The sequence below is a fragment of the Lactuca virosa genome, chromosome 5, assembly GCF_052849685.1.
Source record: "Lactuca virosa cultivar CGN04683 chromosome 5, Lactuca_virosa_CGN04683_v6, whole genome shotgun sequence".
NCBI classification, from domain to species: Eukaryota; Viridiplantae; Streptophyta; class Magnoliopsida; order Asterales; family Asteraceae; genus Lactuca; species Lactuca virosa.
The window spans coordinates 293,613,517-293,621,656 of NC_136430.1; positions in this window are offsets into that span (position 1 = coordinate 293,613,517).

Sequence of the window (8,140 nt, forward strand, 5' to 3'; positions counted from 1 at the left end):
CCATGATCCCTTGATGTACCTGAAACAATAAACTGAAACTGTAAGCCCGAAAGCTTAGTGAGTTACTCCCATAATACCGATACACATACAGTCCACATAACAATATCAGTAATATCATAACATAACAAACTGAACAACATGTAATGGGTCCACAGCTTTACAGACTGGATTACCTCTGGGCCCACAGTGTGAGTCTGGATTGTCTTCCGGGCCCACAGCTCACATCTGGATTGCAATCGATCCCACAGTATGGGTCTCCCTTAGCCCGTATCTGGAATGCTCACGGGTTTGTTGGTTACCGCACGGAGCAGTATCACCTCAACCCATCCCCCATAACATATAACATATAACATAACTACTTAGCATGCAATAATCATATAACATCACAGGTAGTCCTACAGATCTACCTAACTGGCATAACCACTAGCATGCAACACTAACTCATACTCAACATCTCACACTGCTAGGATAACATATCCAATGGGACGGCCTAGGGTCCTTAGACCCCTTATTATAGTGAGGATAACTCACCTGGCATTGCTGAAGTCCCGCAGATAAAACTCCAGCTGTTGGTTGACAGATTCCCGAACTGTCAACATCAAACAATACCCAATTAATAATTGGGTTCCAAGCCCAAGGTCCAACTCACACCACAAAAGCCCAAAAGTAAAATAATGGGCCAAAGCCCAACATATGGCCCAATTTTCCAAATTGGTCCCAGACCTCTACATGGTCTTTCCTTAAGGCCCATTCGATTATTCCAATCCAATTCCCATGGCCCATTATCACATAGTCATAAAGGCTCAATTATGGCCCAATTTTCCAAATTGGGCCTAAGTCTTCACATGGGGCTTATCCTAAAGCCCATCTACTTATTTTGGTCCATTAACTTGTTCTTGAACAACCCATCAATAGTCCAATCACCAAAGCCCACTAGGAAGGCCCAATTCAAGGCCCGAGTGAGATTAGGGCTTTCACATGAAATGATGATTAGGGTTAAGTGTTTCTTACTTAACCCCTTAAGGACTTAATCCATTAAGTCCATTATTGCTAAGTTAGTTTGCCAATGATTATTAATTATTATTTTAAGTTTAATAATTAATTCTCGTGTGTGTGTGTCCCGATCGATTCCCACAAATTAGGGTTTTCCAACCCAATACTAGCCCATTAGTCCAATAGTTGGGCTTTTAAGTCACTTTGGGCCTTATTGGGCCCATTAGGGTTTTATTGGGCCCACTAGGGTTTCATTGGGCCCAATTCCGTCCAAGCATCCCAAACGAGTCCAAAACACAAGCAGAGCAAACCGCCACCCAACACGGCGGCTGGTGGCGGCAGGAGGCGGCAGCCACCACCTCACGGTGGTGGTGACGGATTTTCTTTATTATTCTGATTGGTTACAACGTACAATACAATCCAACTAACACACACACACGCTAACAAAACACACACACACACTCACTAATAAACATACACACACAACCACCTCATGGTGGCCGGTGGCGGTAAATGGTGGCAGCCACCACCTCACGGTGGTGGTGGTGGCTTTTCTAGCTAATTTCCGGTTACACAATATAGCAACCGTGCACATACATATAAAGTAACACGCACACCCACACAACCACCACCCTACGGTGGCTTGTGGTGGCATAAATGATTTCAAGGCATCAACCACCATGGTCGGCGGCCATGGTGGGTTTTTCCTCAATCTCCGGCGAAGCAACCACACCCACTCACGTTTTCTGGTTCGTAGATGAATCCAGCCACCCACCTGGTGGCGTTCAACGGACGGTAGCAACCTCCACGCAAGCGTCCAGCAGCAGGCGGCCGCGGCTGCTGTGTGACGAGTTCCAAAGTGAGCGGTGATCGGAACGGTACAGGCAACAGTAGAGCGTGGCTGTGAGCGGTGGCAGAGAAGAAAAGAAGAAAAAAGGAGGATACGGCAGCCCACCGCTTGATGGCAACGGAGCAACAGCGGCACAAGGTTGTGGCAGCAGCGGCGATCACAGCGACGGTTCTCCGATCTCTAATCGGTGCAGCCACCCTCGACAGCCCTAGGTGGTCTCTCCCCGGCTACGTACAACATCCGGCGGCGTAGTGATGGTGGTGTTCCGATGGCAAAACGGCAGTCGATGAGGTGGCGGCTGAGAAGGAGGATGGAGATGGCGGCTGGTGTATCACGCTAGGGTTAGGGTTAGAGGGGCAATAGAACAGTCTTATACCCGCTCCCTTCAAAACTATGGTCCATAATGACAAAACTGATTCCTCCTTCTCCTTTTCCTTTCATATTCGATCCAGAAATTACAATTTCTACCCTGCCTTCTAAAATCCCTACAAAATAAGTCTGATATTTACTTTTTAACCCTTGTTTCCATAATTTCTTTTATATTAAGACCAAAAGATACCAAACAACCCCTTGACTTATAAAAATCTTTACAAATTAAGTCCCACAACTACACTTTAACCCCTGGAGTTCAAATCTTGTCATTTGACTTCCCGAAACCAACACCCCACTAATTATTATTTAATTTCTGAGCTCTAACAATATAAAAATAATAATAATTACTTCCCGGGGTTCCTGATTTATTATATAATTAATCCCTTTAAAATGGGATGTTACACTTGGTGAATAACTTAAGTATAACAATACCACGTCACAACATGATATTTGTGTACAACAATATCAATTTAACAAAACTCAATAACAAACAACATGTTAACTATAAGTCTTTATATACCCATTAATTTTCTTGGATATTGCCAACCTATAACTCATTTGGAGGCTCGCTTATTGAGTATGTCACAATACTCATATGTGACCCTAATCATATCATATATTAAATTCCTTAAATATTCTTAGTATAATATACTTATACTCTTTATAAGCCTTATAAAAGTATATTTCATTAATAACACTTCTATGGCAATTCATACCAACATATATATATATATATATATATATATATATATATATATATATATATTTGCTTTGTATTTTACGATATATCACATGAGTTAAGGTTAAATTACTCACCTTGATTCGTTTTGGAAGAGCTTGCTTCAACACCTTGATATCATGTCCAAAATCCTACATTCGATCCTCCAAAATCTAATAAATAACACATCTCATAAGTGTTGGAACTTGTTATTTGGTTCTCTTATACATTTGTTAACATAAAGTTAACAAGGGCCGCAACACTCAGTATGCAATGATCTTGATTAGTTTTACATATATGGTTTATATTTCTTATTTCACTAAAACATAACTATATTCCATAATCAAATTATCATTTTCACTAATAGTCATCATTCACTTCATTTTGTCCCATTTCACATTGCTAACACATTCCATACAACTTTTTACAATAAAATACTTTTACTCCACAAATTCATCATCCATATAACTTCATTAAACAGGATATAAACTCATTTTACCAAGATCATAACTTTACATTTTTAGGGTTCATATCAATTCCAGCCCCCATATTTAATAGATTAGCTATGATTTACAGTTCAATAAGCTAAAAATTATGTTATTATAACTTTTATTCACTGTTATACACCATAATTTTAACAAAGAAATCAAAGGTTTATAAGATTCAAATTCACATCAGCTTATATTCACGAAGTTCATGGATATATGAAAGCTTACTCTTAGAGTGATGAACAACACTTTGTGTAACATCCCAATTATATACTATTTTTTTTAAATCAACATTTCATTTTAAAATAATACTTTCATAACATAAAAGATAACATAGATAAGTGTCGCCCCCGAGAATGCTCAGATCCCCTAAATCAAGTCAGCTCCCAACCCTTCGAGCCCGAAGGACTTGAAGCTGAAAACATAAAGTAACAATTGTAAGCCTATAGCTTAATAAGCAATCACAACACTTACATATTATACAAATGACATGCAATCTAAGATTTCACACAAGCACATAATTGAACACATATAGAATATCATCTAACATATAAATCTAATTACAATTGAAACATCCCAAAAACCCATGCTAATGTTTTCATTTTTAAAATAATATAACATCAATTATTCATAACCATTATTCGGAAATCATATTTGTAATAAGGACAGTGCGAAATCTCAAATTATAAAGTTGATGATGTGTGTGTACAGTTACGCCTTCGCAATCCGATGAGCACTTGCAAAATATTTAATCCATAATTATAAGCACAAAGCTCAGTGAGTTCCCCAAACATCTCACACAACACAGCATATAACAACAACCTTGAATTATCAGCAGTTATGAATACCACATACAACACATAATATAATAGCTATGGGTTTTCAGCAACCCTGGGGACTATCAAAAGTCCATGTGGGATCACAGCATGCCCTGTTGATTAACAGCACACCTCGCGGGTTATCAGCAACCCTAAGGACTACCAGCAGTCCCATGGACTTACAACTATCCAAGAGTTATCAGCAACTTAGTTCACATTCAGAAATAATCAACATATAAGACCCAATTGGTCAACATATACTACCACACAGGCAAGTATAGTGAGAGGACTCACCTCGCAAGTAGCAGCTAAACACCACAGCTCTCACTTAGCAAAGATTTGTCATACATAGCACCTAACATCAATAAAGAGCACCCTATTAGTCTACACCCCAAAACCCTAGTTTGACCCAAAAAGTCAACCATTGTCAAAAGTCAACGGTTACGTTGTGACCACCCATAGGTCACGTCGTGACTGAACCAGGATAAAATAATCGTGAATGTCCTATTCTCACGTCGTGAGATCCGTTATGGACAACTTTGAGAATTAAGCTCCTAATCCCTTAAGCTACTACTTGAGACTTTCCAGAGGGTCTTCCCAAACACTAAGGGACATAAAACCGTAGCTTTTTCAGTCGTGCATGTCCAATGCATGACTTGAACACTAACTAGGTCAATAAGGAGAAAATGAGGCCAAGACTCATGCTTGGAGTCTAAAACCAACACCAAACCTCGTATCTGAAACATATACTACAAAAAAAGGCCTCAATGATCAATAAAGTTGTTAACTTTATGGATCCCATGCATGTTATCAAACCCCACCATGAAGAGAAAAGAACAAATCTTAGATCTAACATGCAATAGAGATAAAGGCAAAAGCTTTAGGACTTACAAAGGTCCAAAAGCACAGAAAGCTAATGAGGAAGGAACTTGCTTGCCAAAACTAATGCACCCAATGAATCTTCTTCTTACAAGAGCCAAAACCACTAAAAATCTATTCAAGGTCTCCAATGGAGGCTAAAATCGATTTGAGCAGGAAAGAGGTGATGGAGACTGAGAAATGAACCTTAAATTCAAGTTTAGGGTGCTTAATATGAAGTAAACCCTAAAAGATCATGGGCTTGGGTTGCCGCCCTATTCACGTCGTGAATAGGTATGTGTCACGTCGTGACTGATCAACTTTTCACGTCACGACCACTCTTTGGTCACGTCGTGACACTTGGTTTTCCCCAAAAACCAAGTTTTGACTTCTTAAAGCCCAAACCCGATCAAATCCAGAAAAGGGTGTTATAATTATTCCCCCCGCTTAAATTAGATTTTGTCCTCAAAATCTGCCCTTACCAATCGTTCTATAACAGCCCCCCTCCAAAATCCTATCGAGAGATCTTCCCATACCAACCACTTCTTGCTCGAGCCATCACCGTACCGGATGATCGAAACTACGACTAAAACCCAAAGATTCCCGAAACCAAGCATGTATGTCAACCCTAAGCGGAGACTCCTCCAAGGTCAAAATCATGCCCGTTGATGGAGAATGAAGATCAATACATCACAACTAATTGAAACGAGAAGGGATGGCTCACTCACCCTTAGCTTAAAATTCCATAGACAAGTTTGTCTTCTCGGCAGACAATGCCTCGCTGATACATCGGCCACGCTGACCAAGACTCACATGTATGATCCCAACAAAACCTTCGCGACCTTACGCTGTCCCACTCACAGCAGAAGACATAAATCCTTTACTGTAGAAACTGTCAACCTCGTTTACTGACATCAGAGCGAGAAAGTGTTGGGTTTTGAGCACTATAACACTCCTATGGTGCACATGCAACCCTAAATGCTTTGGATCTATGTTTTCTCTAATTATACATGCATTTTGTTTTTCCAAAACATTCACCATAGCTAGCATACAATTGAAGCTATATAATAAAACTTAGTTTGGATGCTTACCTCTTGAGTAGGGTAGAGTTATTGACCTTTGAAAGCTTGAGCACCTCAAGTGTGATACCTCTATTTAGTTCACAAACACCATATGCAAGATGAGACTTGAGAGAAATAGGTTAGCAAGATCCAAATCGTGTATCACTCTCTTGGAATGATGGGGCAACCGATTTTGGCTGTAGGGGACTCTATTTATAGTGTTGCACATGCTAGGGTTACACTTTGTAAACCCTAATGACCCATGACTTTCCACATTCTCATGCTCCATGGATTTAACCTCCATGGACTATCCATGGATTAGTTTAGCCCATCTACATAATCATGGATCATTGGCCCACGCTACAAGAATCATTGATTTATATAATCAATCTCCATATATTTAATTAGTCTCTTTTGACCACAAAATTAATTCCAATTTTATTCTTGATCAATACTAATTAAATAATATGATTATTAATATATTATACTTGTAATATATTAATAAACCATAAATAACCTTATTCTCAAAATCCATCTTATCAAATTGCACTGGTGAAGGCAACCCAAAAAGGGACCATGCCACAATCGGGTAAAGTACATCCCAGTTATAGTTATGGGCTTAGACACTAAATCCAACAGAAAGAACATGTAACAACCCAAAAATTCAGGTAAAAATTTTCATTTAATAATTAGAAATCTCATTCATATTTGTTTTCCAAAATTCCATTACATAAACACATTGTTCAAAAGATCAGAGTATCCAAAACAACTAGTGCCAAAATACTGGAGAGTGCACGCTGCGCCATCAAGTCGGGCCCTTGCCCTTAAAACCAGAAGTACCTAAAACACCCAACAAAACTGTAAGCACACGCTTAGTGAGTTTCCCAAAATACACAAAACACATAACCACATAATGTCATGCACATATACACATAAATCAGCCATGGACTCCCTCCATGGTCTTCAACCGGGATGTCATGGGATACCCCAATGGTCTTATATCCAAGGGTCATGGGTTCCCCCTCATGGTCTAACCAAGTGTAATGGGCTCCTCCCATGGTCTTCACATAAATCAATACATACCAAATAACAAAACCATTGTATATTCAACTATAGAAAGCTCATATCAAGTAATGGGCCGGTGTTGGTGCCTTCGACCCCTTGGTATAGTGAGAAGACTCACCTCAGGCTGCTGAACACAAAAGCTGCTCGACTACTAGCCCAAAATCTCACACTTCAAAAGCTCTCCAAGATGCTCTAGATGCAGGATCCAAAAGCTCCTTCCTTGATCAATACTAGAACACCACCTTATTCTTCTTAAACACCCTCTAGAAAAGTCACTAAGCACACTTTTAAGCTCAAATCTCACAAGTTCTTTCAAAAATAGGGTTTAAGGACTAAATGAGGCTATGGAGGCTAATCAGGGTTTGGTCCAAATGATATAAGGTTGCTTAAATAGGGTGCAAGTCAAGAAATTAAGGTTTTAGTCATCTGCCACGTACACCCCGCGTACATGCTCGTACGCCCAACGTACAAGCCTCAGCCACTCGATGCACACACACGCGTACGCTAAGCGTACCCAAATGTACGCCCAACGTACGGAAGGACCCTTTTTTCCAAAAATGAAATACTTGAGGGTAAACAATGGAATACTTGGATTGAAGTGTTACAACTCTCCCCCACTTGAACTAGACTTCGTACTCGAAGTCCGTTGTCGCAAATAGATCTGGGTAATGCTCTCGCATCTCGTCCTCCGGCTCCCAAGTATTTGGAGCCCTTCTGGTGCTGCCATTGCACCTTCACTAGCTTCACCACCTTGTTACGAAGAGCTTTAGTTTTTCTATCCAATACTGCAATGGGCTTTTCCACATAATTCAGGCTCCTATCCACCTGAATATCATCCAAATAAATGACTGCATCCTCATCTGCAACACACTTCTGGAGCTGAGATACGTGGAAGATGTTATAGATCTGACTGAGCT